Here is a 10703-nt window from a genome sequence, read left to right on the forward strand (position 1 = left end):
TGAAATGATTTGTGTGACACAAAAAGCTGATATATGAACACAATGCAGACCTATTCCTCGAACAATGACTATTACGTTACAATATGATACTGTTAAGTAAAACTGTCCGAGATTTACAGATACTATCTTTGGAACTGCATTGGACCCACCACCCCAACTCCTAGTATTTTCAAAGTTAAACAGTACAAAAATCGTATTGTAAGTACCTGCGTTAGGAAACATTCACTATAGGTAATGATATTGGATTTCTAATTTTCGAAATGATGATTACATTTTTGATGGGATACAGATGCATGTTTTTCTTACTTTTAAACGCTCAAAATTCGCTCTCCGTTGACACCGAAAAACAAAACTTTTTCGGGGGAGGGGTACACCCCACCCGCAACTACCCCCATTTGGACTCCTCCTGAAAAAATATCCTGGATCCACCCCTGAACTGATATAAATAAAAAATATTGAACATTTCGACATACGAACTTGACTTTTACTGGTAAATATGCTTTATATACGTTCTTCGAAACAGGACGATAACATAATTTGGTGTTTTTTTTTACCTTACTATCTACTTTAAAGATGTTTATTAACATCAGAATATTATCTAAGAATATACATCCTAAGGAACAGAAACAAAATTAGAAATATCGAATGACACATCATACATTTGCGGTAATGTTAAGCGTGCGTATATTTGACGGTAAATCTAAATTTCTACTAAAACTGTTTTGTACATATACAATGCAAATATGCCAGCCGCTCCATCTAAAACAAATAAAAGAACACCATCTTTTCTGCACATGAAATCTTGAATGATAAAACTGCTGTAGGTAGGAATTCCATGACAGTTTTATTGTCTACAATATACGAGATTTTAGTTTTCGTAAATGCCCAAATCGTTTATAATTATAAGCTTTATATGCATGTATTGAGAAGATGCATATTGATCATTTAGTCCATACGAGTTATTTTCCAAGTGAAAACGCAATATTTGAATATGTGACCTTCCCCATCACTTACATAATGCTGTTATACTGTACTACGTGAGTTTTGCGGGTGAATAGGTCTGGGGGGTTTTCCAAAGTCAGTCAACCGCTATAAGGTCTTTTTCACACTTGCTTATAGTTTGACGTCAAAGTGACTATCAAGTCTGGTATTTTCGACGAAGGTTCCAAAGAAAGCTTGATAAGAACATGTAAACTTAAATATCCGCAATATCGATTGACAACGTTTTATCCAAAAACGCCGCTGCACCCACTTCCCCCTTTTACTTGATATCATTCAGGCTATTCTGATAACATTGATAAATTTGCTTTTATTTAATTTCCTGTGGTTTACGCTAAGTTACTAGATTTTTATCAGTACTAACAAAGAAATTCAAAAGTATCAGACACCTTCTATTTATGAATCACATGTATAATAACGATGTCACTGCAAAATTGTTTATCGAGTGATCAAACCATTGCCCAGTAAGTAAATTAAATGTGCTGCGCTTTGTCACCTGAGATAACCTCGCCGGCTTCAAAACTTCTGCAGAAATGTTGATTGAAACGGAAATAACTTGGCATTTCACACACAAAATTCCTACATGTTCACTGCTAACTAGTTTGAACCGGAATCGCCTGTCCCGTCGTCCGTCCTGCAAGGCCGTCGCCTCGGAAACCCTGGTCGGGTTGCTCCTGGAGGGGAACCTGTACCCCGCTGCTCGGACTGTCTCGGGCTGAGAAGACCTGCGATCGCGCCGTGCGACCAACGCCCGTGTGGGACGATGATGCCGCGGACTGTCTCGGGCTGGGAAGACCCGCGATCACGCCGTGCGACCGCCGCCTCTGTGGGTCGATGATGCCGCGGCCTGGGTCGGCCGGTCCCGTTTTGATCAAGAATATCAATATGAAAACAGATTTTAACTTCATACAGGCTGAATATTATGAACGGGCAGATATATTTTTAGTTGTTTTGTAACCTAAACATTTTAATATAATTTTATTTTTTTAGAAATGCGCATCAGAAATATTTTATGTCAGCAGATCGCAAACAACAGAAAAGTAAGTTCGAACAGTTCCGAAAATAATCCTTCACTGTGAATTTAACTTGAATAGCATTAAAATTGACCTTGTTTACTTTTAAAACATAATTAGGAAAAGCAATATCGTATAAAGCTGTTCCCTTTTTGTATGTGGTTTTAAAGAGACCAGAGCGGTGAAACAATCGTAAGCTGATACCATTATAACAATTTAATTTTGTTCGGCAAACTTAGATTTTTTTTATGAAATGAAAACAATATCTTAAAAATAAAATGAATAAAAAATAAAGATAAAAACCGGCAATGTATTTTTTTTTGTTATACTAAACCCTGGCATTCTAAATAAAATGTTAATTGCGAAACATATTACGAATGAAACCGTCGATTTTAAAAGTATTCTTTTTAAGAAATTTATGTAATCGCAATGTCATGTTAATTTAGAATTTCTAAATAGAATTTATATTAATGCAACCAAGCAAAAAAAATAGAAGACTCGGTCTGATTGGGTCTGTTCATGAAAAGTAACGGAATGTGCTACCGGCTTAAGCGCTTAAGCGGAGCTCTATGTCAGTAAGATTGAATGCACTCTGCGATCCAAAAATGATCACAAAATATAACAACACTGAATCAAAGTACGGAGAGACTTTTAACAGCCATCATACGGCACTAAGATTGCTATTGTTATATGTATTAAAATATATATGAATATCTTTTGGAATCATAGAATGCAACCAAGCAAACTAATAGTAGACTCGGTTTGACTGAATCTGTTCATAAAGGGTAATGGAAAAATGTTTGGTTGAAAAGTGTATTTATAAGCTGCTATTTATGCCGTTGTATATAATATTTCTCTTTCTTTTAATTAAATATCAAATAACAGATATTAAGGGTACTTTCCGGAAAAATCATACCGAGATACATGTCAAGTGAAATTTGTCACACTGGTAATTAACACAAAATATCAAACAATTCTTTTAAGTTTTACACATATAAGCCAAAGCTTTTTCAGAATGATATCGATCGGAAGCCGCTTTCAGTAGCCTAGGTCATTTAGGTCAGTGTGACCTTGAGCCTTATCAAACTGACCGTAAGAGCAACAAAAGGACGACAGGCAATCATCTTATGATGTTTGACGCCAGTAGGCCGAAACACTTTTTCAGTTATTGATCGGAAACCTCTTAGTCTCAAGGTCATTGTGTCCTTTACCTTTGACTTACTGACATCTTCGCCATAAAATAAGGGTTATAATATTACAGCAGGCAATAATCTTATACATTTTGACGTGTGTAAACTATAGTGATCTTCAGTCACCAATCGGAAAGAGCAAGACAGAGGGACGAACAGACGGATGGACAGACAATGCAAAAAGTGCTTTCCAGGAGGTAATAAAGACTCACAGTTTGCATAACGTAAGGTCAGTTCAAGAAATCAGTACACCATTGTGTTCAATATCGAAATAGTGCAGTATGATGTTTCGGTTTATATAAAATGATTTATGAATATGTCCGCCACTAAGAATTAACTTTCCTTGTTATCGTCTCTATTAGAATCATAATGAAATCTGTAAGAAGATCCCCTGGAAGCACAAAATGCTGACAAGAAAAACGAATGATTTCAAACTCTGTTTAATTGAGTCTGTTCAAGAGATGTAATGGCAAGTGCAACACCCATCACGCCCCCTAGCACAGGCTTAAAGGGGGATGTTGCTAGCGGTTGGTGGTCATAGCATGTAGCTTATTGTCAGGTTATTATGAATCATTGTTTCATTTGTTTTATTACCCAGTGATTACTGAAAGCAAACATGATCATCCATTTCCAGCTTGACCATCTGGCCTGCTGTGATTATCTATCAGTCAGAAATGTGATCAAGAACCACACTGTTCACTAATATGCCAGATATTTATTTTATGCATTTCGAGAACAATTTCTACAGAGACGAATAGTTAGGTTTTCATCAGAAATAGTTGTCCTCATTATTGTTTATTTGATTATTTATTCATTTTTTTTTTCAATTACTCTGTTTTGAAAATATAATTCAAAATTGACCGGTAGGGTTGTCATTAATAATCAAGTACATGTAATCTGTAATTGATACAGCTACAAGAACAAAATGAGAAATTTCCTCTTTTGAGGTGCATAATGACACTAGTTTGTGATTGTTACATTGGTCTTTTACATTTTCAAGTATAGTGCAGCACATTGTAATTATATAGTATAATTGTTATTTATCAGAGTCTGAATGCGGAATGTGGCTCTCAGTTTAAATAATTACATCTAGATACCTCATGACTAGTAACCCAGGCCAAAAAGGTACCAAGTTTTATTTTTAATACACTTGTAACATTTCAATAGGTCTTTCTTATCTAAAGTTGCAATCTAAGACGAATAATAGCGCCTTTTTTTATTTGAAATTTGAGTGTTGAGTGATAGTATTTGTTGTAATCCTGGGCTAGGTTTCATACCAACACATTATTACACGGTGTCCACTATGAGTGTACGCTCTCTCGTTTCTATAAATAGAACATACAGCAGTTACACTACAATGCAATGCGCGAATTGCGGACAAGGGAGCGTTTTCTATATATAACGAATCATCAATTATCTCAGTAAACTTCGAAGGGAATTTAAAACAAAGTAACATACCAACTGTATACAATTGTCGCACCTGTAAACAGAATAAATAAGAAAGAGATGAAACAATAACTAATTAAAGAAATATATTAGAACGAATGTAAGGAATATACAAAATATGCAGACATATTTTTTTAACAAGACTATTCAAAACGGGCCGACTAAGCAAATAAAGAGCCCTGTTTAAAAGCATGCTGCATGTACATTACCCCATATTCTGCAATAATACTATTAAAATCTTGCATCAGAAGAACGATTTAATAGCAATTGATATACCAACTGGTAATTGTCAAAGAAGTAAATTTCTACAGAGACGAATAATTAGGTTTTTATCAGAAATAGTTTTTCTCATTATTGTTTATTTGATTGTTTATTCATTTTTTTCAATTACCCTGTTTAGAAAATATCATTCAACATTGACCAACATGGTTGTCATTAATAATCAAGTACATGTAATCCTGTAATTACTACAGCTACAAAGAATAAAATGTAAAATTTCCTGTTTTGAGGTGCATAATGACACTATTTTGTGAGAAAGAATATGTGATTGTTACATTAGTCTTTTACATTTTCAAGTATAGTTCAGTATATTTTAATTATATAGTATAACTGTAATTTACCAGACTCTGAGTGTGGAATGTGGCTCTCAGTTTAAATAATTACATCTATAGATACCTCATTACTAGTAAACCAGGCCACAAAAGGTACCAAATTTTATTTTCAATACACTTATAACATTTCATAGGTCTTTCTTATCTACATTTGCAATCTTAGACAAATGATAGCGCATTTTGTATATTTGAAATTTGAGTGTTGAGAGAAAGTATTTGTTGTAATCCCGGGCCACTTTTTTCAAGTTTAATACCAACACATTACATGGTTTCCACTTTGAGTGTACAAAGTATTGAAATCATTCTATGTATTATATTGTGGGGATTTTATACTGCAAATTTATTCTAAAATAAGATTCATAAGAACTCACTTAATTATAAAGATACAAAATGTGCCTTCATAATATTATAAAAGTGAATACCAAGTAATGTTGAATTATTTACATGGACACGGAATCAAATATCTACCAGTGGGCGTGATTCCAGTTCAAAGGTTGAACTGCCCCGTCTCATCCTCAAAAGTGTATGTCAACTTACGATCTAGTACGAAATTTAATTTAACGTAAAAAATCGCATATACGGAACATTTTCAGACAATGCACATACCATTTACGATTTGATATTTACCAGCGTATACATATAGTAATCTCATAATTAATTAATATAATTAATCATTGATTACATCATGATATTTTTATGAAATGCATCCATAATAAATTGAACTATAAATAACTTGGTGCTTGCATTTTGTTTCAGTAATTATATACGTTTGACGAATTGACTGTGACTACACGACCTCAAAGAATTGATAGCGAGACTGGCATTGCAAAGAAAATAATACTGCAGCAGCAAAAACCATCGTTTTCACAATCTCCTTTTTTATCTTGAAAAAAGAAAATACTGATAACACCTAGCCAAACCATAAAACACATATGATGGTAATTAATATGCAAGATAAATATATCTGGCTGACCACTAACTGAGTATCCAATTTGCTGATGACTATTAATTATTGACATGCTGAAGTGCTAATATGTTTCCCTGGGAAATGAACATCACCCTTTAAGCGGAATTCATAAATATTGAATTGACTTCATAATGCTTATTTAGATGTAGAAAAAAATATACTTACATGTGTAACTACTGCATGAAGAAAATTTATATTCCATAGTATAAATATAACGTACAGCATGAAATTAGGTTTGAATAAGTCACTTTATATGTTTATCAAAGAAGACAAAAAGGTACGCTTTACGGAGTGTTATTCCATCGACTTTCTTGTTGACATTAATAAAACGTATTTAAAACATCTATTCGAACACAAATTGAAAAAAATGAATTACTACTAGCGATCTTGTTTAAACTTTATTTTAAACACGCTTAACCGATGTTACTTAGATTGTCAGTTATTTTTATTCAAATATCAATATTTAACCCGAGTGGAAGAAGCCTGTACATATTTTTGTGACTTACCTTGCCGCTGAAAGAAATTATAGGATTTAATTTGCAAATTGCCTGACATTTGTTATGCTGTATTTTTTGGTGCCTTTACATTTAAATGTTACATTATTAAGAATCTATGAAATTATTGAAATTAACATTACAGAATGTTTCACTTTATAGATTATATATAATTGTCACTCAGTTCATTAAGAATTCAATTTCTTGAGACATTTTTTTAAATTATCAAATCTAGAGTAGTTGAAAAAGTGCAAAAAAGTTTTGTTTTCCAATCAACATCAATGAAGGGTTAATAGGTTTAATTGTGATAAAATGTTGTATGCAGACTATATTGTCCAAACATTTTCATTGTTAAAGTATTAAGGCTTAACAGGAAATTATAAAGTAACTCTTGTTTGGGTGTGAAGCCCTTGACAATTAATGTTATTAAAAAGGGATTATGATATTTCATTGTTTAATATAAACTTGCATAAAGGTTCATTTATGTTTGTGGCACACTTGATACGAGCTTTTGTGGGACACTTGATATGAGCCGCGCCATGAGAAATCAACATTGTGCGTCAGGATCCATGCTGTTCGCTTACAGTTTCTCTAATTGCAACAGGCTTTGAAAGCGAACAAAATAGATCCTGACCAGATCCATGCTGGTCGCAAAGCCGCTTTGTTGGTTCTCTGATGGCGCGGCTCATATCAAGTGTGCCACACACTTGGTTTGTAGCATCCTAGTAACGTCCTCTCTCAAATTTATTCAAATGGGGGGACTTGACCTGTTTCATGTTTTTCATAAGAACAATTACGATTCATGAATAAGTGTACCATGCATAAAGTGAAGGTCAGGTGATCGACTTACGGCCATTATGACCCTCCTTTTAAACTCCTGGGTCAGACATTTTGTGTTTACAGGATATAGGTTAAGCTCAAATACCGTTCTCTGGTGTAAAAACGAGGTCATCAGGTCAAATCGTACCAAAAGAAAGTGCTCAATGTGAGCTAGTGTGATCGTCTTGTATCCGTCAGTGTGCAGTGTGCATCTTCAATTTTGCTATTAACAATAGATGTCAAGTATTAATTTTGCACGACGTTTATGAATTTCAAGCAGAGTGTTTTCCATAAGAAAAGTTCCGACGAGTTTGATACTTGATCATTTGGGTTCCTTTACTAGTTCACAAAGTCAAATAAGAGAGAAACAAGTTGCATTCACTCTTGTTCTTTCCCAGCGCACATTTAAAGCTCATTTAATCAGAACATTTCGTTGGCGCGATACATTCATTTCTCATTTTTCCAGAGCAGTTGTGATGAACGTGTGGCACTGAAACGTTAATTTGTAAATGCTTTCAAAACAAGAATAAATAGTAGCGTATAATTTAACACTGTTCTGCTATACTATAAAATCTGGAAAGTAGATCCCTCGGAAGCACCGAGAACAAGGCAAACAGTCAAAATTGCAGACTCGGTTTGATTGAGTCTGTTCATGGGCAGTAATGGAAAACGCAACACTGTCCACGCCCCCTAGCACCGGCTTAAGCGGTATTCAATCTTCAAACCTAAATGAGTTGAAATCAATGATCCCGAAGGACCAGAAAATATAACAATGAGATGAAGTCGGGGCGACTTTTTACGGCCGCCACACAGCACTTAACACCCGCTGTTAGACTCAATACCTTTCAACAAATATTAAAATGTTGGGCCTTTTAAAACAACACGTGATATTAATTCAACAATATAAGTTTGCTTTTTCTTAGCATGATATCATCAATGCATGTTCTTATTTGTCTCATTAAGTCTTGTCTTGGACTCAACTTCAGAATCAACACTATTATTCCTATGACACGTCATACATATTTATCATTTAAAATACTTAGAGTAACAAGTTAACTAAAGGTTTCCAAATTACTATCAAAACTTTCTATTTGGAGTCGAAATTGAATGTTATGTTGTGTTGAAGGCCCTATTTAACATTTATTAACTGTAAATTTATTGGAATTAAATCAATTATTTTATATAGATCTACGAGGGTTGTCCCAGAAAATCGTGAACTTTTTTATCATTTCGAAAATAAGCGACACATGAAATAATTACTTTAACTGATGGTATTTCAATGTATACTCGACAGAAATATAGAGCTTAAAATTAAATACCGCTCATATTATTTGAGTATTCTTTAAATACTAGTAATGGACAGCAGTTAGTGCAAGGCGGCGCATGCTCAGTTGTCCTCCTACAAAAAGAAGCGGCTTCCATTTAAACATTTACCCGATATACATCTAATAGGATTAAAAATTTTATCGTCGTTAATGGCAACGTGTGGTGCGCACTAACTTTCAGAAATTGCGACGTCAGATAAGTTCGCGGCGCAGAAAGTATTTATGAAATATGGTGTAGGTGGCGGTATGACTCCTTCACAAACAAAACGGGAAGTGGAAAATTCTGGAAGTCAGGCAAATGTTAACAGGACACTTGTCTTTACCTGCCACAAACGTTTTAATGAAGGTTGGGCGAGTAATTCAAAGAGAGGGCGACATAATTCTTTTAATACTTTCTACGCCGCGAACTTTCTGATCCTTAATCCTGTGAGATATATATCGGAAAAGTTACATGAATTTATAAGGAAGCAGCTTCTTTTTGTAGGAAGAAAACTAAGCGTGCGCAGACAAGCTCTTACTGCCGTCCATTATTTAAAAAATAATCAAATAATATGACATATATCTTATTTCAAACTCTATAGTCCTGTCGAGTACATTGAAATAACACCAGTTGAAATAATTGATGCGTCGCTTATTTTCGAAATAATAAAAAGTTCGCGATTTTCTAGGACAACCCTCGTACATACCTTAAAATAGCAACCGACGTAGTCGTGTTGAGTACAACTATACAACTTTTCATCATTTCTCTGATATCGAGTAATAAGGTATGGCGGTGTTTGTTGTCCAACTTCAGGTCATTACTCTTATAGTTATTTGATAATTTGGATTTAATGTTTGACCACATGTTTATGCTATAAGTACAAAAATGCATTATTGGATCGCGATAATTTTATTTTAACGGTACTTGGTAAAATTCAAAAACAAAGCAGGTGTATTTTCCGCTAAGTGGTGTTAATTTTTATATTGAAGTATTCGTAACTCTAGATACGATGCGTTATTCCATAACAGATTTGTAGTCAAGTGGATAGTGTGTTGGATATCCATTCCTTTTATTTTTGTAAGGTGTAGGCTCGAATCCTTCTTTTTTAAAATGATTTTCCTAACTCTAGTTTCTAATCATGATACAAATAGTTTTACCTGTATTCTTCTCCAGGTAAAAACAAAATAGCCCTAGGTCGCTCACCTGAGGAACACCATAACACACCATAACAGTGTAAACATGTTTGACCTAGAAAAAATATTCCGACTAATTATAATTAAAATTGGAGCAGAAACAAGTATTTTCTTTGATTTGACCTAGTGACCTACTTTTGGCCCCAGATGATCCATATTCGAACTTGACCTAGATTTCATCAAGGCTATCATTCTGAACACATTTCATGAGGATCAATTGAAAAATACAGCTTGCATTGCATACACAAGATTTTTCTTTGATTTGATCTAATTACCTAGGTTTTTAATCCCAGACTACTCGTATTCGAACTTGACCTAGATTTCATCAAGGCGACCATTCTGACCAAATTGTATGAAAATCTAGTGTAACATGCAGCCCCTATTGCATACACAATGTTTTTCCTTAATTTGACCTAGATGACCAACATTCAAATTCTACCTAGATTTCATCAAAGAAATCATTCTGACTTCATTTCAAGAAGATCAATTGAAAAATACAGCCTCTATCCAATACACAAAGTTTTCCTTTGATTTGACCTAGTGACCTACTTTTTGACCCGAGATGATCCATATTCCAACTTGACCTAGATTTTATCAAGGCAATCATTCTGACCTAATTTTATAACGATCAATTGAAAAATGCTGCCTCTATTGCATACACAAGGT

The sequence above is a fragment of the Mercenaria mercenaria genome, chromosome 19 (genome assembly GCF_021730395.1).
Source record: "Mercenaria mercenaria strain notata chromosome 19, MADL_Memer_1, whole genome shotgun sequence".
NCBI lineage: Eukaryota > Metazoa > Mollusca > Bivalvia > Venerida > Veneridae > Mercenaria > Mercenaria mercenaria.